This window comes from Opisthocomus hoazin, chromosome 5 (assembly GCF_030867145.1).
Source record: "Opisthocomus hoazin isolate bOpiHoa1 chromosome 5, bOpiHoa1.hap1, whole genome shotgun sequence".
NCBI classification, from domain to species: domain Eukaryota; kingdom Metazoa; phylum Chordata; class Aves; order Opisthocomiformes; family Opisthocomidae; genus Opisthocomus; species Opisthocomus hoazin.
Window position 1 is genome coordinate 5,416,455 of NC_134418.1, and position 22,677 is coordinate 5,439,131.

The window sequence follows — 22,677 nt, forward strand, 5'->3', positions numbered from 1 at the left end:
TGTCTTTCATCTACAGCTAATGGGCTCACAAGGATCTTATTAATTATGGTAGTTGGTAGGGCTGTGGAAATTGAGAGTATCACCTTTTGCAACCCATTTGCTCCTTCTCTAGAGGCCAGAAAAACAGGGGAAGAGAAACTAAGCAGTGTTGAGCTGCTCAACGTTGCACTGACTTTTTGTTGTCTTTGCTGCAATCCATCCTCCTACCCTAGGAAGAGGCAAATGAGTGACTGATGTATGCCTAGCATTGAGCTGGACTGACGTGCTTCTATCTTCCTGCTCCTAGCTTTTTTCTGTGTAACTGTTTACATAACCTATGCCTGATACTGGACTAAACAGTGTTGACCCTTAGTGTTCTGCGTAACTATGCAGGTCTGTATTAAACTGAGAATTATGTGTTGATCTTCACATCATCACAAATGTCTTTTATCAAGCAGTACCATGATCTCTTTCACATAGCTCTTTCTCGTTTCTGATAGTCACATTTCCTCATTGTGTTGCACCTAAATAATGACAGAATCTAAATATTATGATTGCCATTTTTATGATAGAATCAGAATCATAGAATGGTTTGAGTTAAAAGGGATCTTAAAGATCACCTAGTTCCAAACCCCCTGCCATGGGCAAGGACACCTTCCACTAGACCAGGGTGCTCAGAGCTCCATCCAACCTGGCCTTGAACACTTCCAGGGAGGGCACAGACACAGCTTCTCAGGGAAACCTGTTCCGGGGCCTCACAACCCTCATACTGAAGAATATCTTTGTTCTATCTAATCTAAATCTACCCTCTTTCATTTTAAAGCCATCACCCCTTGTCCTGTCACTCCATGTCCTTGTCAAAAGTCCCCCCTCAGCTTTCCTGTAGGCCCCCTTCAGGTACTGGAAATCTGCTAGGTCTGCCCAGAGCCTTTTCTTCTGCAGGAAGAACAACCCCGACTTTCTCAGCCTTTCCTCACAGGAGATTCATTAGCACAGTCACTATTCATTGGAGTCATGTGTCAGTACTGTGATTCCTGCCTTATGCAGCTTTCAGCACAGGAGGGGCATTGCTTTCCTGGAATTGTCATTATTCTTTGTAATATTCTTCTCATCAAGAAACTGCTGTATTTCATATGTTTCTAGTAACATAGGCAGAGATGAGCTCAGACCAATACCTAGATTAAAACACAGCTTTATTTTGCAGTAAACACTATGACTGCAACTGAAACCAGCAGCTTGTACTCTTTAAACCCCAATCCTAGCTCATTCTTTAGGCAGATCTTCCTATTACGGTACTAGTTAATCTGTTAATTCAGTTGCTCTAGACAGCATGAGATGTCTCTCAGCACAGATGAGTTATTGCAGTACCCACCCATTTTAACTAAGAACATATAAATGAATATTTCTGATTCAGTTATGCAATCTTTGTTGGAAAGTGCTGTCTCCTTTGTGATGAGTATTATAACACCTGCCTTGATAAAGGAGTACCCGTCTAACCAGGGATGCAGTAAACAATCTTGCTATCCGGATATAGCTTAACAAGATATGACTGTTTCACTGTGAATACAGGCAAATGGGAGCGAGCTACCCACACTACACTAAAAGTATTTGCATCTAAAGTATAGTCTTCTCATTCTTCTCAAAGCCACAGGGAGCAATTGGTTCAGAATACCGTCTAAAGATTTGTTGGCAGTATTGTGTGCTTTGGTACAGGAAAAATTTCAGCTGTACTGGGACTACTTGCACAGTCAAAAATGTACTGTTTATCCTTTTGGAAAAGGAAGGGGAAAAAAACATCTATCAGTGTTTCAAAATCTTGCAGTGGAATTTCAGTGCGTGTTGTGCTGCCAAGCATCTTAGTGGCTTGCTGTTAAATTGATATTGTGCTGTTTAGGGAAGCTTCTTGGTGAAATCATTCCTAAAGAATGCATGAAATGTCATTTCTATCCAGTGATACATGGCTGTATGTCTCTTGCTCTGTGGAACTTGCAGCTTCTTCTGTGCTGTAGAATGATTGATACATGTACCAGTGTGAGATGTCATGACCATGTCGTCCAACTGTCAAGTGATAAAACTTGTTTCTCCACCATGACTCTGCATTTGTGACAATTTCCTCTTGCTGAACCTTCATTTTTTCCCAGAGACAAGGGCATGTATTTTTTTTGCGAGGTCATGACCATCAGGCTCAAAAATTGTTTTTTCTCTCGGGCCTAGTTCTGCAGTTTTCTTATTTGATTACATTAACCTGCTAATGAGGGGAAGAAGTAAGACAGCTTTTAGTGTGTACCAGTGAGTTTCAGGGTAAGGCAAGTATTTAAATTTCTAACTCAACCTCACATGTAACATCTTGCATTACAGAGCTCATGTGATTTCAGGTATATGGAGGAATTTGTTGTGGCATAACAAATTCTGTGCAGCGCTATGGATGAGGAGCTAGAAAGGTAAATAAACCAAAAAAACACCAACCCTTAAATAGAAGAATTGGAACAAAAGTGGAAAATACATTCTGTGAAACTTTTCAACTCTACTTGCTTTTACAGGGACTGTGAACAAATAAGCCTTTATGTGAAGATAATTTGGAAAAACTCAGCATTAGGATTGTATGCACAAACTGGCATTTTATCCTGTGTTCACACAGAAAGTGTTGCAGACACTCTGAGATCTCACAGCACTCTGGGAACCAGCAGCAGCAGGGAAGAAGAGATTTGGCATACGATGAAGAATAAAAAAAATTAAAGTCACATGGAGAAATAAATTGAGGATTGTAGTAATGTCATAAAAACCAAGAGAACAAACAGATGAGAATCACACATGATGTTTTTTCATGTTGACTAAGAGGTACATCTTATGGTGGTAATTTTGACATCTACATGCCAAAGACATCAATAAGATTACTCCTCAAAGATACAGAAGAAAAGAAAATTACCCTGGGTTCTGGTCTGTCTGAAGCTACATTTTAGACATTTACAATGCTTATTCATAGCCCAGTGTTGCTTATAGACCACAGCCATCATAGAATCACCCCGATAGGCTAATTCAGCAAAGAGAAAAGAAATTGTCTCTATTCTGTTTGCTTGAAAGGTAGGACTAGAGTAGTGTGCTTAATTTATAGCAAGGAAAATACAGGTTAAATATTAGAAGCAAAAAGACTGTCAGGGCTGTAATACACAGACATATATTGACTAGGCAAGCCATGGAGTTGCCAACACAGGAAATCATTATGAAAAGGTTACACAAACATCTCTTAGGAATGACAGGAACAACTGAACCTACTTTAAAACAGGCAGAAAAACCGTATGATTTTGGTGCTTCAAGCCATATAATTCTATTATTTCTGAGCGATCTGAGATAAAATAGGAAACCATCTGAGAACTAAAAAATAAAAAAGCCAGCAAGAGCAACGTAATTTATTCTCAAGTATTTTCCTTCCCCATGTCTTGTATTTATCCTCCGCTGCCAGGAAAAATCCCTTACAGCTCAGGACCATCTCTTTTAGCAGTCCATCTCCATGAAGAGCCTCTCTGTCTCATTTCCTGCTGAGGAGGAAAACATTAAAAGAGAATATCCCTTCTCCAGTGTTCCAACAAAAGTTACAAACAATCCATTCAACTATGAGGCTCCTGGCATCTTCCTACCGTCTTGGTCTTTTGCTAATTCTCCTTTACTTAATGTAAAAGTATGTCATTATTTTTGGGAGGGTTCTTGTTTAAAGTTTGAAAGATATAGCCCCTGTATCATGAGTTCATTTACTAACCATTTTTCTTTACTGTTATATCTTCTTCGTGTGAGTGCAGATTCTTCTTTGCAAGGTAGTTTTTGTGTCTTGGTCACTCCACTCATCCACTTTAGCAAATCTTACGTGCTCCACATTGCTGTATTCCCCTCCTAGCCTCTCTCTCTTGATTAAGGGAATGTAGGATCTAAACTTTTGTACTTTGTAATATGTTTAAATTAGTGATCTATAGTATACGGTGTGATCACTCATCTGGGTAAGTTTATATTAGAGAATTAGCACCTGATATAGTTTTGGTGGGGTTTTAAGGGTTTTAGCTTTTGATTTAAGCCACCACCGTGAACAGAAGTTTCTTAAAACAGCTATTGGACATGCAGTTCTATATTTGCCAGCTCAATAGCCTTATGCTCCCCCAAACATTCCTCATTTAATGCTCATGGGACTACCTGAATGAGTAAAAATTTCTTTCATGGGCAAGTTCTGTGTCCCACATGGTATTTAGCCATACCTGCAGCCTTCACAGCTTTCAAGTTATTCCCTTGGCAGCATTGCTGGATGTCACTATTTGCATTGCCTGTTTTCAAAGGGAAAAATAGTGGGGCTGTGATTCGGCAGTTCTGGATTGTCTAACCTTCTCTGCTCCAGTCTTCTATGGCTTCAGGAATGATTTGCTTCTCAGTTTCTGCTTTTATACAACAGTGACACTGGTATTGATGTAGAACAGTTCTATGGTAAAACTACACCTATAAAATATTTCCCAGTCTTAGGGTGGCAGAGACTAAGTCAAGTCTAAGTCTCTAATTAGAGATAAGCTAGAATGCAAAGATAAATTTCATGTAAGTTTTTTATTGAAATTCACTATATAAGGTATATAAGGGGAGAAGGAAGCAAGAGATTTGCCATCCAGAGATGTGTAAAAAAAACCCAGGGTTTTTTTACCCCCAAAACATTGAAGGCTTCTACCTTTACTGATCCAGATTTACTACAATGGTTAGAAGTAGTGCACAAACTTTAAGACACACTTAGTGTTCACAGATTGGCTGAGTGTATGGTATATCATGCCAACACTTGCACTCTTTTACTGCAGCACTTTAAGGCCAGGACCTAGCCGTATTTCAAAGGAGTAAAAAAAAAAGGCTCGTAATTTCATCACTTTCCAAGTAATAGGGTAGTACTGCAATACTCATAAGGGGGATATTGACTCAGTACTTACTGGTATTCAGCCCTAAATCATTACCCATATGACTGATAGGGGAACAATACCTGTGGGATGTATTGCAAAGGAATGGCATGATTGACTGCACATCACTGAATGTATGCGTTCAGTGCATGGAGTCTGGAAATTTTACTACTAATTCAGAAAGACAACAATCTACAGAAGGAGTTCAGGCATGAAGGTGAGCATTTGCCTAATCAATCTGTAAAATAACACTTAGGTGAAGAGAATACTACTTTTGTTTTCAGGGTTTTTTCGGGGGTTTTGTTTGTTTGTTTTTATTTTACCTTCTTTATATATCAGCAAATTTGTTCTGATCACATTCTTTCTATGAAGCCATTCTTCCCTGCAAACACTCTCTGTATGATTACTTGCATATTTTTGTGAACAATTCATCAAGGAAAAAATGTCAAATGAATGTGACTTTGCAGCTTAAAGCTGTGTGAAAGTCAGCAGGTTTTGTTCAATGGGATCTGTGCATGCACTGTGTTTTGGCTTGCATGACTTCATGCCTTCTGAGCTACAGGTTCAGACAAGTCAAAACCCACTCCAAATATCCCCATTTATTCTGACTGCATGCTGAAACCACAGTAAACACTCAGCTCATATTTGAAAATAAAAAGGCTTGACTCACCCCTACTTTCTTCCAGCTTTGTGCCATTTCTAACTCCACTGATTTCGGAGAAGTTAAACTGACATAAAATTATACAACATTGAACCAGATCCCTCAGGCTTAAAGGATGTATTGCAATGATATCTGTTCACTGACCTTTGTGAAATGAATATGGAGATTTCAGTTCCCGTTCGCAGCACATAGTCAGCACTGAATCTGCCGTCATTAATACACCTCCTCTCTGCAGTGCAAGAGCTCTGCAGAAATATAGTCGTCTACTCCATTAGGACAAGTGTAAGAGACAGTGTCATAGATCTTAAGAGGAGAGAGCATCTCTGGGGTCATCAAACATTGCATTCTGCTTCCATAGCACACACACAAAAAAAATCTTTTATACATTGAAAAATGTTTCTCTTGAAGAGGTGGTTTTTTTGTTCCTTCTCCCTTGCTTGACAATAATCCTCTTCAGCAACCAGACTAGTCAGTGAAAAAGCTTCTGCCAGGACCTTAGTGAATGGCTTTAGTGAGGTCTTTTCACCTTTCAGCTCCCTGACATGAAATCATAAAATATTCAGACATTAAATAAAGAAACAACATTGCACAAAACATAGGACATCCCTGCCACTAGAACTGTCTATGCATTGGGAGATACACGAGTATCTAAGGACTGAGGTGATTCTGCCTTTTCAATAGCTTTTAAAAATTTTGTTCCCCTCTTACCCATGAGCCTGATCATGACCTTTCCTATTGCTCTCTGAGCAGTTTTGTGACCTGGGCACTTCCCCCTTATCTTTCCCTACATCAGTCACTGTGATCTGCAGAATACTGACACACGTAAAGCCCCTAATTACAACCATATATTGATTACTTCAAAACCAAGTTATTTTCACATAATCTTGTTGGATGAATAACAATTTTAAAGAAGCAGTAGCCAAAGTGCAAATTCGTTCTCAATGTTTCAGGCAACTGCCATATCTGTGCCAACACAAAGCATTGCAATGACAAAACTGAGATGTAGTTTGTACTTTCTGTGAAAAACCTACCCGCTGTCCGGGAAAATTGCTGGAAGTCAAATTATTTCATTTTCCCTTCTTATGCAAAGCCTGATAAAAATACATTTTAGCTGGAATTTTTCCAAACCTTTCGAAAGATTACCTATTTTGAAAAATACTTTGAAGTTTACTGATGACAAGCATACTAGGTAGTAGCTGAATATTATTATAAACACATCAGACAGAAGATCTGAAAAACTTTTATTATTATTTGCTGGGTTACTCTTATGGTGAAGAACACCGCAGATTTCTGTTTTCATTTATTCTCTATTACTTGAAAATGTCAGATACTGTTAATAGTGAAAATGTGCAGTTTAATGTTTTTCTTACCTATATATTTATCTTGGCAGACCACAGAGACGTTGATTATATTCACTGTCTCTAGCCCATGAAAACTGTCACCTTTTTTCCTTGATTTACACACGGGGCTCTAATCACAAACCATCTTAAAAAGAAAATGTGTGAGGCTGTCTGCCAGAGCTTTCAGAAAAAGCTTGTCATAACTCAACAGCCATTCCAAAAGTAATTTCCAAAAACTTCATTTTGTTGGCCTTAAAGATATTTTAAAACATAACTGTTAGCTCCACATCTATGTTCTTGAGGGGGGAGAAATAACACGTAGTAAACACTTTCTGTAATAAACTTAGTTCTTTTTCAGGGAAAAAAAGAAACTTCTAATATGGCTTTCATACACAAATTCTAATGAAAAAGTACCTAACTGCGATTTATTTGGGCGGTAAACTACGGGATGTTATGGCTGAAATTCTATGCTATAAGGAGAATAAGTGTGAATGGGATTATCTACCGCAGATAAGATTAGGGACATATTTAGAGTTGTATCTATAAAATTAATATCTAACTTCAAAGCTATGAAACAGATTTATTCTTTCATGGCTGTTCTGAGGAATCCATGATATGCCATCATATTGCATGTAAAGCACATTTCAGCTTCGCAAGTTTATTACATAATAATTTGGTGTCTCTAGAACAGATTCATCGGGCAAGGAGTTTTCAGAAAACTTTTGGTTGAGAAACCATCTCCCCAGTGTTCCAAATTTTATTCACAAGTATGTTGTCCCTTATACTTCCTTTATTTTCTGACCTTTCCCTGACTGATTTTTGGTCCAAAATAGCTGCAGACATACCCAGGACTCAGTCTGATCTGAGCTCTCTTTGAAATGAATTCAAGAGGTATCAGACTATCAGTGAAGAAACTTTCCCTGTATTCTTAGTTTTGTCATTAAGTCCTCAAAGCTATTTTTTGCAAAAGGAGGATTTTTGTGCTTATACATCTTACAGGAGTTCTACCGACAGAGTTTCAATGATATCACAAAAAAAATAGTGTGTAAGATACATCTTAGTGCCTGTGTAGCAGCTAATGAGTTTTTAGAACAATGAGCTGACAGAATAATCTCTTTTAATGCTGTAAAATACTGAGATGAAATAAGCCAGTGTTTTAGGAACTTTTTGCTAGAATGATGCCACCTGGAAGTTCAAAAGCAATTGAAATCTTCTCTTCATTTGCATAGAAAGCAGTAAGAGTAATTACATATTGAGCAAGTATAAGATGGAAAGGAGTATATGCAGTTTCAAAACTTGAATTTCCTGAAGTAAATTCTTTGTTCATAACTTGCATTAAGAGAATGAGACAACACAGACAATTGAGATAGGACCAATTCAAATTCCAACAATGAACCAGATGTCTTAGAGCTGGACACTTTCTTGTGTAAATTTAATTTAAGGCCTGGACAGTAAAACATGAGACTTAACTCAGACTCACAGAATAATTTATGTTGGAAAGGATTCTTCATCTGCTTACCTAGACATGGCTTCCAGGAGTTTTTATTAAAAAAAATTTCTCTTTTAGATCCCTAGATTTCTTGGCTAACAGACAGTGAATCACCAAATATCTTGCAGAATTTAAAAATTAAATTTATAGAGACTGAGCTTTGTAACTGCAAGCTTCTGCAAACTTTCTCCACTGGATGGGAGAGTCTGAGAGAATATAATTAATCCTGACTAGTGGATTATGCAAAGCTCTTTGAAGTCAATGGAACTTCCATCCTTTTACACCACCACACAAATTAATACTGTTCAATCATGGTGTTAGCATGCATACAAGTATATATAAAGAGCATTACCTTGCCCTGGCTAAATGGCATAATTTCAGTGTGGGTGATTCAGTTTTAGTGTTCAAGTTCAGTTTCAGATATTAAATAAGATATAAAAATATCTGGAAGTTTCACAGTTCTATTGTACATTTTTCACACACATCTGCTGATCTATCATACACACAGTGGGTGCATGCCCTTGAATCACCTGTCTCCAGTGATTTTCTACAGTGAACTCTCAGTATTACCTTAGACTAAACTCTTGACAGTTGGGCAAAATGAAGCTAAGTGTCAGTGTCCTCAGTTTTACTGAAAATGCCAGTAATTTCATCTTTTTGAACAGTGTTTTAATATAATCTCATTTGGAAATCCCAAAGGACATTAGTCATTCAGGATTTTATGGATGGGCTGTTAACTGAGCTTCGGAAAGCCAAAACTCTTGTTCTGCCACAGATTTGAATGACACTAGAAAATGGAATTCATTTCTGGTATCAACAGCAATAAAGCCCCTGCATCGCTCTTGGCTGTGCTATATCTTTTTAGGATATATGAACAGAATTGTATTTGTTCAAAGTTTAACACTGGGAATTTTGACAGTCATCACAGCCTTAAAGCATTACTGTGGTGTTTACAGGTAACTGCGCATTCCAGCTCACTCTTCAGGGTTGTGTCACAAGCTGTTTCAGCTGTATCTGTTCTTTGCCATTGACCTCATTTGAGACTTTCTTAGAATCAGAACTGTTTGTGTTGGAAGAGACTTTTAAAGGTCGCCAATCCACTCCCATGGAATGTGCTGGGACATCTTCAACTAGACCAGGTTGCACAGAGCCCCATCCAACCTAACCTTGAATGTTTCCAGCGATGGGGCATCAACCACCTCTCTGGGCAACCTAGTCCAGTGTTTCACCACTCTCATCGTAAAACATTTCTTCCTTATTTCCAGTCTAAATCAACGCTCTTTTAGTTTAAAACCATTACCCCTTGTCCTGTCACAACAGGCCTTACTAAAAAGTCTGTCCCCACCTTTCTTATAAGCCCCCTTTAAGTACTGAAAGGCTGCAGTAAGGTCTCCCCAGAGCCTTCTCTTCTCCAGGCTGAACAACCCCAGCTCTCTCAGCCTTTCTTCGTAGGAAAGGTATTCCAGCCCTCTGATCTTTTTTGTGGCCGGTATCTGGAGAAATACTTCTCCAAATTGAAGTTTTACTTTGTCATTTTTCTTGGAGTAAAATCCTACATCCCGCCCCTCCAAACCAAGGCTGTTAAACTGCAGACTTCTCCAAATTACAATACATTATCCTGTTTTGATCTGCTAGTTTTATATTAGGGGGAACCTAGCAGAATATTCTGCTATCTAGGGAACAATCAGCTCTGACAAGAGACTTGTGTAATGACATACTCAAGACAAAAATTTCAGAGAGGATATATCAGAAGGAAACATACGTAGAATGAACACATCTGACTGCTAGCAACATGAAACTTGTGGCACCCATTCTGTGCACTGAAATGTGAAGTTGTCACAATGCTTGTCCTATCTTGGATTAAGGTTTCACTCAGCCTCAGGTCAGGACCAACATTTGAAATAGTTTCCAAACCTTTGTCTTTGTAGTCCTTTTGAAGCAGGACAGATCATTTTGTTTTCTCCTCAGTGCTTTTAGATACCACTTTTCTCTCATCAGATGAGCCACAAGTACAGTCACTAACCAGATCACAGAAACACATACCCCGTTTCAAATATTGATAATCTATGAAGACAGCAGTATTTCATAGCCTTTGTCACATGAATCCTATGTCTTTGACAATTTCTTACACTTCCAGTTACTGCTGTTCTAATTAATAATCCTTCCTTTAAAACAAAAAATCCATTCAGTGTAAGTGGGCTAAGTGCTATTTATCTAAAAAGCCTCTGGCAGCTGAAGTCTGGATTAATCTTCTAGCCAAAATCAAATCCTGTTAACTCAGATCAGCTTCATGTATAATCTGATTTTTGCGGGAAAGTCAGCTTCTCTCTCTTCTGTGACCTACGACAGCAATATGAAGAAGGAAACTTGGCATCTCTGTGAGGCAGATCCTCAGTGGAAATCAGCACAGATTTCTTCCTTTTTCTAGAACTTTATCAAATTAATTCACCTGAAGATATGGCTTGAACTCTTTAATACATTTCACAGATCATAAATTTGGAAAGTAGGAAGTCCAAAAACTTATCTTCCTATTTTATTGTTTTCTCTTGTGGTAAAGTTTGTGTCTATTTGAAAATCTTAGCTATCCTGCATAATTTTAGGCATGGCAGCATAAATTCTCATAGTTGTTCTCCATATGTGTATTATTATATTTAGCTATCCTGTTAGCTTCTCTGCTGCTTTAAAACATTTCGCATACTTTATGTATAAGAAAACCTATGCAAATCTCCATTTAAAAATGAAAAGTCAGTAAGAGCCATGTAGAAATTACAATAAATAGCAGATGTTCCTGCAGATAGATACTGACTTTACAGTGTGATTAAATTACATCCGTCTCCTCTCTCTTTCCGTCATGCTTTTAAACTAAACTTTCAGTCACTTTGGTTTAAATTCCCATTTCCTGTGTAATGCTTTTTAGCAGTGACAATTGCTGATGATATTTTTAACTAAGCAGGTTAATGTATTAATTTTTTTCTTAAGCAAGTATGGTACATTCCATGGCAGTTTACGTTCTGATTCTAGTTTAGCTTCTGTGGCACAAATGTCTGCTCTTCAGCTTAATAATTTTGTTATTCTGTACAGAGAGTTGCTGATCTGATCTACATTCTGGCCTACAAACTCAAGGTCAATGATACTGGAACATCACTAGAGTAAAATGCAGCTGCAAGAAAAAGAGTGCATGGCACAACACGGGTCTCAAAAGTATTCAAGTCTCTCCAAAAATCTGAAATGTAGGATTGGAGGGTGGGAGAAGCACAGATGGGTACAATTTTGGCTCAGGCATCTATTTATGTACTGGGGTTTTTATTTTTGTCTTTTTTTATGTTTTGCTTTTTTTTATAATTCTGAATGACATTGTTAATTCTAAACCAGTAATAAACTAGCCAGAAGTTGCTTCACTGCCGGTATTAATTTCATGTCATATGTTATGGCCTTTCTGGCAGGAAGCTAAATTGGCTTTTTTCATTATAAGTGACCATTATTTCGCTCTTTTCTTTAATATATTCAGCATCTTTGACAAGGAGAGATAGTCCCATCAGTAGATTACTACCTCCAAGTTATGTCAAATTCACTGTTTGCAAAGATTCCTGTGAGCAGAACAGCTTAATTATAAAAGGGAGTTATTTAGGGTTGAATCCATAAAGGAAATTAAAGTGTCAAGTCAGACTCTTGCATTCAAGACAAACCCCAAACTGAGCTATCCACACCTCCCTATGACGTTCCTCTCCAGTGTTTCCTAAACTGAAGATCTGCAGGCAGTTTGACTCATGACACAGAGGTTCCCCAGGAGTAGAAGATTTCCTCTGGACTATTTCCAGAACCACCTTATTCTTGATAAAACTGATCTTTTGCATCTGTCAGATGCCTAATCGCTCTCAGAATCACAAACTGAGATTTGTTATGCCTGTCATTAGTGCCAGGAATGAGATGTCATGCAGGATGTAGATTTATTGATTTTTGACTGCCCAAGGATTTCGATACCATAACTCCTACCACCATCAGGTTTCTTCTAATCATCAGTAAATGAGCTATTCCCTTGTGTCAGGAGGTAAATATCTTTGAATTTCATTTAATGAAGTACTTTGATTTTGTGCAGAATGGTTGAAATTTCTTAAAGTTATCAAGCAAACAGTATTAGCACGACAGTGTAGCCTAATGGTTGAGATATCTAGCTTGGAAAGGAAGATGAAGGCAGGCACTGTATTCCAATGGCCTCTAAATTATTTTATCTAATATATATTGGAAGAATTGTTGTAAAATAGACTTCTCAAATCTTTGGTATGATTCAGACGACACTTTAGGACTAACATTCTTACTGGAGAGAATCTATTGACTGAGATTATCTATATATTCTTGAACACCAATGAATGATCCTGAACAAGATCTCCATGACCTCTTTGAAGTATCAGTTATGAAAATAAGACTTAATTTCAAGAAGAACAGAGTAATGCTTGTTCATTTTTGCATAGATATGGGCCTTAGGAGTTTATGTTACTTGACATCAAAATTGAAGACTAGGTGGCAGTAACGCTATCTTTCAACACTTTCCCCCGTCCTCTACAATGCTAAAGTCCCTTTTAAACACACGCATAACTTTTGTCCTTTTTTTTAATATATTTTAAGATCTCTCATATTAGACACCCCAGATAATAGAGCATAGCATCAAATTCTTTAGATTATTCTACTGTGAGACAGGTGAGCTGGATAAGCTGGAAATTACACTAACATGGGCCACTGAAAACCCAGTGTAAGCATCTAAGTACTTTGTTCTGGCTCGCTTGTCCTCTGGGAAATTTTAGCTGGAGCTGTGCATCTATGAAAATTTCTCCACCTCAGAGAACAGTCTGTACACACTCAGCTTAGCCATTAGTTTCCCTGGAAACTTAGCGGAGACACCAGAGCAAAGTGCTTTCTCAGGGAAGTACTGCTCAGGAGCTGAAATCCTGCTGTCTGCACAGTGCTTACCATCTGTAGGTTAGTACTAGTTTTCCTTTGGAAGCTCCATCTGCTTTTACTGCTTTCAGTGACTCATAACTACACAATACCCCATATTTTTAACATTCAAGTTTCCAGCTGGAGATCACTGACTGAAGTAAAAAAAGAAAAAGTGGTGACATACGTGGATAGTATATACATTACCAATTTATAAGAACAACCATGGAAAAGGACTGATGAGCTACTTGGGGAAGAAGAGCTACCTCTACTTTTCTTAGATACTTCTGTTCTTCCAGCTTTTCCAATTTGTCTACCTGCTTACCATATTCTTGAATCTTTCTCTCTTTCTGAAGCAATTGATACCTACTTTTCCACTTTGTGCAGGGCTTCTGGATGTTCATTTTACATTTCTTCTGCTGTGCTGTTTCATAAAATAGCTTATAGCGTTACTTTCAGTGGTGCATCATACAATGAACTTTTATAATTTCTGTTGTTTCTTTTCTAGGATTTGATTTGTTAATCTATTCAGATTTAATCTTGATCTTAGTTACAATCATTTATTGATATCAGGAGAATTCTAGTGTTAATACTCAGATCATGGCAAGAAGACTAGTAAAACTGATTCAAAATGAAAATACCAAGTTGGCTTTTCTTCCAACTTTAACTTCAAAAAATACCTACAGACTTGCATGGGAATCAGAACAAAAGACATGTAGCCAATAGTTCCAGAAGAAACCCCTGGAATTTTAGCCTAGATTTTTTTCTTCTACGTGTGTAAAAAAAGGAATAGTCCCTACTGAAAACCTAGAGTGAAGGTGTCTGTATTTAATAACAATAATGAAAAAAATAATTAAAAACCTCACAAAAACGAGATAACATTAATTACTTAACCTTCTCCAGGTTTCTGTCACATCTATGGTTATTTCTATTTTATTTACAGGTGGAAGCAACTGGATCCACTCTTATTAGTCTTTGTAATTATTTGCCTCTTCAAACCTGCTGGAGTATCTGATGAGGCGATACATATTTCATACAAATGTGAAGTGACTAGTGTGAAGAGGTCTGGCTGGAACCTGATGAGAAATGTAATGCCAGAAAAGCCACCCAATCTATATAAATTAACACAATTAAGGCTCATTGAACACTCTTCTAGACCCACTGTCAAAGCAGATAAACAACCATCCAGCAGTGTGTGAAGGTGTAATCAGACAGAGCCTGGAATTCACCAAGACTTGTGATTATGCTTTGGACACAATGTCAAAATCATTATTTTGCCTTAGACTTTTCTGTATCTTATACCTCTGCCTCCAGCTCAATAATTTATCCATCAGACATTTAGAAGAACATGAGATAAACAGAAAAAATCTAGCACAGCTCTACACAATGGGAATTTAAAAACCAAAATAAACTGTATTTAAAAGCTTGTAGCAAATATAACTGTAATTCTGTGGGACAGATATTAACTTAATGGAATATTAATAGGATATTCCATTTATATCTCCTGTTCTGTCCCAAAGTCTCCTGAGATATTTTCCAAAGAGTTTTTAAGGACAATATAAAATGCAGCTACTGCTGGGATAAACATCAACAGAAATTAGTAACAAATCCATCATCTAAAAGCTGAGTAAGAAGAATTTACCACCTAATTCCATAAACTGGAATACAGCAAGAACATCAATCATGTTTCTAAGCCTTTCCTGTGTCATTGTTCAAAATTCACACAATATGGTAAAAGCACAGATCCTAAGGTTATGGTATTAATTTCATCTTACTGCTATTTTTTTTTCATTCTAACAAATACAGAGCAAAAAGTTGCATAGTCTATAGCTGTATAATATAATAGGGAAGCCTTCCCCTCTCTGCTCACATTTTACTTTTCTGGTATGATTTCTTTCGTTAGTTGACCAGTTTTCCTGAGATCCATGAGGAAACATGGTAGAAAAGCATGAAGTGATAGAGCAGGGAAGGGAATTTTTCAGATTTATTTTGGTATATTAAAAAGGATAAAGCATTTCTTTGTCTTTGCATCCCTTTGAACATCCTTTTAGCCTACATTATTAACAAACCTTGTTCCTTCTTATTTGGAAACACCAGAGAAAGCTTAAATTTCTTAGGGGTTAAACTGACAGGCTCTAGAGACTTCAAGGTGAGCTACTGAATGTAATACACAAATTTAAACTCGTTTTTGCTTTTTTAAAGCATGCAGAGATGAACCTACTGGATGTAGTACATTACATTACATTCTTGCATTTAGATGGTACACACAACGCGTCTCCTAAGGATGTAAACTTCTCAGAATTTTCAGTAAAAATACCTCTATGTCATGTCGGTCTAAATCAGATAACAATCAGTTAGGGTTTGATTTGAAACATCAGGACTTCATATTCCTTTCCTTCTAGCCCTTCCACTTAAAAAACCTCAAAGACTTTTAAACTAGATAAAGGAAGCCCATGAAGTGAGGGAAAGAACCGCCTTATTGTTTTTTGCAATAGCAATAACTGTTATTTCTTTACCAGCTTTAGTGTGATTTACTAAAAGTGCCAAAGCCTTTTCCTTTTTCTCCTGAACTAACTAGAACAGTATACAAAACCTCTTTCAAAGGTATCAGCCTGCTGAATATAGAATCATAGAATAGTTTGGGTTGGGAGAGACCGCTAAAGATCTAGCCCAATCCCCTGCCATGAACAGGAATATATTTCACTAGATCGGGTTCCTCAAAGCCCTGTCCAACATGATTTTTCATCCACCAGCACCATCAAGTCCTTCTCCACAGGGCTGCTGTCAATACATTCATCCCCCAGTCTGTGCTGATACTGAAGACTGCCCCAACCCATGTGCATGACCCTGTACTTGGCCTTATTGAGCTTCATGATGTTCCTATAGGCTCACTTCTCCAGCCTGTCAAGGTCCCTCCGGATGTCAGCCCTTCCATTTAGAGTATCAACCACACCACTCAGCTTGGTGTCATCTGCAAACTTTTTGAGGGTGCACTCAATCCCACTGTCTATGTCATTAATAAAGATATTGAACACTATTGGTCCCAATACGGACCCCAGAGGGGCACCACTTGTTACTGATCTCCATTCAGAAATTACTGATATCCCTTGGACATTGATCTCCTTTTGGACAGATATAATTATAGATATTGATGTTATAATAAAAATCAATAAATATTAGAGTCTGCTTGTGAAATAAAGCTCACTATCCTCAGAAGAGATGACAGTGGAAAAGGAGCAGCTCCATCTACAAAGGTGGCATGGTGCATGCACCTGAAATCAATTGCAAGATTACCACCACCATTAGCCTTAAAACATCAAGTGATGTTTTAGTCCTGGAGAAGGCTATCAGATTGACAACCCTGGAGAATACAGCCCTTCTTTAGTCTGTAAGATTGGTAGAAAATAAGAAGTCATATCAACAAAACCAGTTCAATTTATTCTGTGAAGGCCTTCCCAAAGAATAAGGACCTAGTGTCAACTAAATGTCATACCAGCTGGTTCTGCCAACATGGAGTTCAAGATAATTCTGGTGTGATAGTTATCACCTGTAAAAGCCTCTGCATTAAAATCTGTGGATTCCATGATTTATATATACCACAGCTTTTTTCAGGCCTTCAGGTTATTGTTTTCTGTTTGAGTACTTTTCATCAGGTTCCGCACAATTCTGAATGACAGGTCACTTCACAGTAAAAACAGATGTTAAACTATTAGATATGTTTAAGTTTTCTCTATCAGACCCAATTTCTTCTCCCTTCCCACTCTCTAAACTAAAAATATTTTGCAAATTAACAATTTCTGATTAACAAAACCTGTGCTCACAAAACTTTACCCCCACACTGCTGCTAGACTAATGGTTGTCCGTCACTTATGAAACCATCCTGAAAGATGTGCCACCTTTTCATCATAAAACCAGAAGTGACCTACTTTCTTAGCAGGAGACATTCTTGATGTCTAAAACAAAGCAAGAAAACACCGAGCCGGGGTACCACAGTGAAGCAGATAACATTACCTTTTTCCTGATACAGAAGGCAAGTGAGATGATCGGATCAATATCACATGACAGTTCTAACATTGTTGTGGTAGAACAAAACATTTTGATGGCATTTTTTTCAATTTTTTAATTATGCCTTCATATTATTTTAGGTATTGAACCAGTGTCAGTTTACTGAACAACTTCCTCTGCTTTACAGTGCAGCCCTAAAATGCTGCTGGAACTGTCATCTTCTGTATGAGATGTAAAACTGGGGTAGTGATGGTAGTGATCAACAAAATCTGTGGAATCTTGTTTCTTGGGGTGAAAGGCATATATCCAGTTCATTATAATTTCATTCCATAATATTAACATGCAAGTAATCATACACTTGTCCTTCTCTTGACATACTGTGAGTGCTGAAAGCCACCAAAAAGCACATGAAAGTCTCCTGAACAAGATGCATTTTGGTTCATTGCATTCTATGTAAATAAGTTCCCCTATTATATGCTGTTGAATTATAGAACATACACATATATCTTTCCCAGATGAAAACTTAGAGAGCTTTACAACAGCACAGCCAATGGTATCAAAGCCAAATATCACTGAGAAATTCTCACTACTTTCATCCCAAAGCAACCATTCTATGTCAGATATCAAAGCATACAGATGACTGTGCTTTATATAAAGTAAGAAAGTGGCATTTTTCAGTGTTGAGATTTTTACATTTTTTAATGTACATCTGAATTAAAAAAAAATCACCAAAACCTACTCAAAGACAGATCTTTCCACTCCAGCCTTCCCCAAAGCATCCCTGATATTATTTATGGAAAGGTGTCACAAAAGAACATAGTTTTACAAAGTTGTATCAGAAGATGCCTTTATTAATATTATGGTTAATTTAATGAGTGTCCTGGGTTTAGCCAGGGCAGGGTTAATTTTCACCAGACTCCAGGAAGGGGCACAGCCGGGGGGTGGGGGCTGACCCCACCTGGCCAAACAGAGCCCGGTATTCCATACCATGTGTCATCACGCTGGGTTCCGGTGGGGGGGGCGGCACGGCGGGAACTCACTCACAGCTTGGGGGGGCGCGGCGAGAGTGCTGTTCGGGAGAGCGGCTGTCTGGGTCGTACAGTTCGTTGTTGTGTTTTCTCCTTATTTGTACCGTTGTTGTTACTGTTTCCCTCTGTTTGCTGTTCTGTTAAACTGCCCTTATCCCGACCCACCAGTTTCTGCCTCTTTCTTTTCATTCTCCTCCGCACGCTGGCGGGGGGAGGGGCAGCCGCATGGCGCTTTTGTTGCCAGCAGCAGCCGAAACCAAAAAAATGAGATAGATCATGGAGTACCAAAGAATTTAGAAACATGGAAAAGGAGGCCAACATGAATCCAAAATGCTTACAGCTGAAGCATCAAAACAAATTTGCCTCAAATTTTTGAGGTGGCATTGTTCTTTCTACAATAAATATCTATCTGCACTTTGGCAAACAAATGACTAAGTGGTCACTGAGACACGTCTGCATGAGGTCATGTTCTAATTTGCTGTTTCATGCTTTATTTTAACAAATCTGGTATTTCTCTGTTCACTGTATAATCTGAACAGTACTGTTCCTTTGCCTTTTATATAACACTGCACTTTAAAAATTTAAGTTGTATTTATAATGCATTTACAGAATACTGAATAACAAGATATAATTAGCTGAGGGCGTTCCAACTCAGAGCTGAAGATACCAGATTGTGAAAATTAGGAATTACAATTAAATCTGATCCAGATGTCAGATTGTTTGATGTTACCCTTTAATTAAAACATTTATTACAAAGCTAGCAAAGGGCTACAATGACATATCTTAAAGTAGATCTCTAATGACCTTCGCCTTCCTGGCTATGTGCCAGATGATTTTAGAGGGGGACACACATGAATAATGTATACTGTAAAAGAGTTCTTTTCATAACAGATGCCATTTCTCAGAGTTATCACTCGACCATTGAGAATTAGTACAATAATAATAATCAAATCCTGCAGAAAAACTGATTTCCATTTGTCATTTCCTTACTAGTGTAAGTTACCATATTTAAAGTGAAACTAACTCCGTTTTAGGGGAGTAGAGTAGAAAAACAAAGCCATGTATCTTCAGGAAGAGGATATGTAAGAGGCCAATTACAAAGAAAGGGGATGCGTATTGTTTGCCCAGATGTTTTGCGTCTTTGTATATATATGATTACTCTGGGTTTCCCTGTTGGGGATGCAAACAAAAAAGGAAACTAAAGAAAGTCTAAGTAAGGATTTGCATACAACATTAACAACTCTACTACAGAAAAAAGATCATACATGTTTCTCTGAATGACAGAAGAGCAGACAAAGAGTTTGAGGAAAGGAAATATTCTTCCCTCTGGCACCTCACAAAATGCTTCCTCAGTGCATTCCTGACCATTTTCAGAAATAAATTTTTAAACTTCCATGATTTCTCGTGGCAGACTGTAGTATACTTGTATTTCCCACAGTTAATGCAGCACTCAGGTCTGAGTGGCATGAAATGAAATAGTAGCTACAATGAACCTCTTAGCAGTTCTGTTTTGCTCAAATAATTCAGTTTGTATTTAATCTACGGCACAGACCCACAGAGTGCCTTAATTCAGCTTTCAGTTAGATTCCTTCAGGAATCTGAAAAGATGACAGCAATGAGCACCAGACAGTAAGCAGACGCAGTTCTCAAAAGTAACCAGTGGTCACTGGACACTTAATTTTTCCAGTGAATAACTTCAGAAAACTTTAATCAAGAAAGTTAATTTTTCAGAAGGTTTGGTATTTTTAAAATAGACACCTATAAGATTCTTAATTTGTGGTCCCAAAAATCATGAGTCATTTGAAAACCTTGGCTAGGATCATAGAGTAATAGAATCACAGAATCTCTGAAGTTGGAAGGGACCCATATGGATCATTGAGTCCAAGTCCCTGCTCCTTGCAGGACTATCTAAAGCTAAACCATATGACTAAGAGCATCACCCAGACACTGAGATCTCTATATCCTGCATGTCCAGCAAAGGTGTGATGTGTAATGCTTATTTTAAATGCATTCAGGAATTTGAGGTTAAGAAAGGTATAACTGTGGAAATGAAATACATTAACCATTATTTAAGTCATCAATAGGAAGCTTAACTATGCATCCTAATAAAGCCTTGCATTCTAAGGCTGACCAAAATTATATCTTCTTGGACTGAATTCAGGAATCAAATGCTAATGGCAAACAAAACCACTAAAATGTTAAGAAAGCAGCATCACAAATTAGAAGTTAAAGGAGTTTAAAATGCCGATTTATGTTAGCCTTGAAAGGTCTCTAATACGCAATAAGCTTTTGGAAATGCAGATTCATATATTGATTACTTTGGTGTAAATTAGAAGTAAATTATTAAAATATGTGATGAACAGATTTCTAACAAGGCTGTGCCCCTACACATAATATTGTATTAGACTAAGAATTCATATGAATTCCTATTGAATGCCATCTAGTGAACTGCTAACTGTACTTCTTATAGGACATAAATATTAATTGGATTAAATGCATTTTGACATATGAGGCTTGGTGAGAGCAAGTCATCCATCATACAGTGAAAGGATCTGAACAACTCAAGGGTCAATAGGTCATGAAGGGAAACATGCAGGTGAACTTATATACCAAGGGTTTGCAATTTCACTGTTTCTATGTGGCAAGCCTGGAAACTTTCTATAATTTGATGGAGATGGGGTCAATTTTTAAAGCTGAGCCACAAATCCTATTATACCTTCCTGAGATTTCACGACGCATTTCTTTGAACACACAGTGCTTCTTCAAATAAACAAACAAGCCCAGAAAAAGACTTCACTTCACATTCAGAAGATACAAAACTAACAGAGCCTAATCTTCCTAACATTTAGATATTTTAATGGTGTCAAAGGAAGTGTGTGTGTGTGTGTTCAGCTTTGCTGAAGAGGAAGAAATGATATATGTTAAATAGATATTCAGTGCTGCTTGCAAGGGAGGACTGGATAGAGAATAGTAATGCTGGAATTCACAGCAATGAATTCACATCAATGGAAGCTGACATAAAATATCAGTAATTTTAATTTAAACCTATTAAACTGAGTCATAAAACAATGTTATCATTTGGGAAACTGATTCTGAAATGTGCGCAGTTTCGCAGGAGGTTAAGGAAGTTTGGAACTCAACATTAAAAACTGAAGTCTAAGCTCTTTAGGTATCTGTGAAAACTCAATCTGCACATATCAAAAAGTGACAATTCACTTCAACATTGATGGCACATTTGTGGCCAGGATGACTCCTTTGCATTCCTACTTCATTCTCCCTTGAGCATCTTCCCTGAAACATTACAGGCACATCCAAGTGTTACAAGTTTGCCCCTTGCCAAAATGACATAGATCACACCTGGCAGCATCGCCGTCTTTCTTTTCATGCTTGCCACTAGCCACAGGCAAACTGATTCTTTCACTTTAACACGAAAAATACCTCTACGCTTAAGATACAAAGATAAGCCAAGGAGTGACTGTCACTGCACTGATTTACCTGAAATTTTTGCTTTCACAGAAGTGCTGTGGTGTGGGTGTGAAATGCACCTGACTGTACTTTAAACATTGTGTAAACTTAAAGTACAAAGTAAATGGGGTTTACTGGAAAAAAATGGGAAAGATTACAGTTTTGTTCATGAAGTTGGAAATACATTTACATAAGAAACACAAAAACAAATAGTGTGCATATTGATATGGTAGTCTGCATATAGTTATGATTTTAGACTTCTGATCTAGGAGGAAGTTAAAGCTCCTGTTGGGTAGGGCTTTACTACCAAATAAAAAGAGCAGTGTCTTTCAGGGTAGTTATCAATCTCTGAATTTCCATTCCTGGGTTTTGTTTCATGTTTTTACTTTTATCTTGTCTGCTGTCAGATGTAAATTAAATTTCAGAGCATGTCTCATTTTTCTATTAATACCAGGGACCTTTCTTATTGTGATTTTCCTTTTTCTGTTGTTGTGTAGTGTCTAACAGAATAAATGAACTTATCTGGGAGTGAATCTCTTACAGAAGTAGACAGAGACCTTAAAGAACTTATTCTTCTACATTTCATTTCACTCTTCTTTCAAAAGAAGTTGACTTCTACATTGTAATTTAGCATAAGCCTTTTTGTGCAAACAAGTCAGTTATGCACACCATACCTGATAAGAATTTTTGGTGTCATGCAACAGTTTGTCTTTTGGTTTAACAGAACATTCTGTATGATTATAAATGCCACTTTTAGCCACATGCTATGATTCACAAGGTTTCATTTATTCAGAGATTAGAACTGTGGTCATCTCATCCCAGCACAGATAAATATTCTCTATCAGTTATTTTGCATCTACTGTAA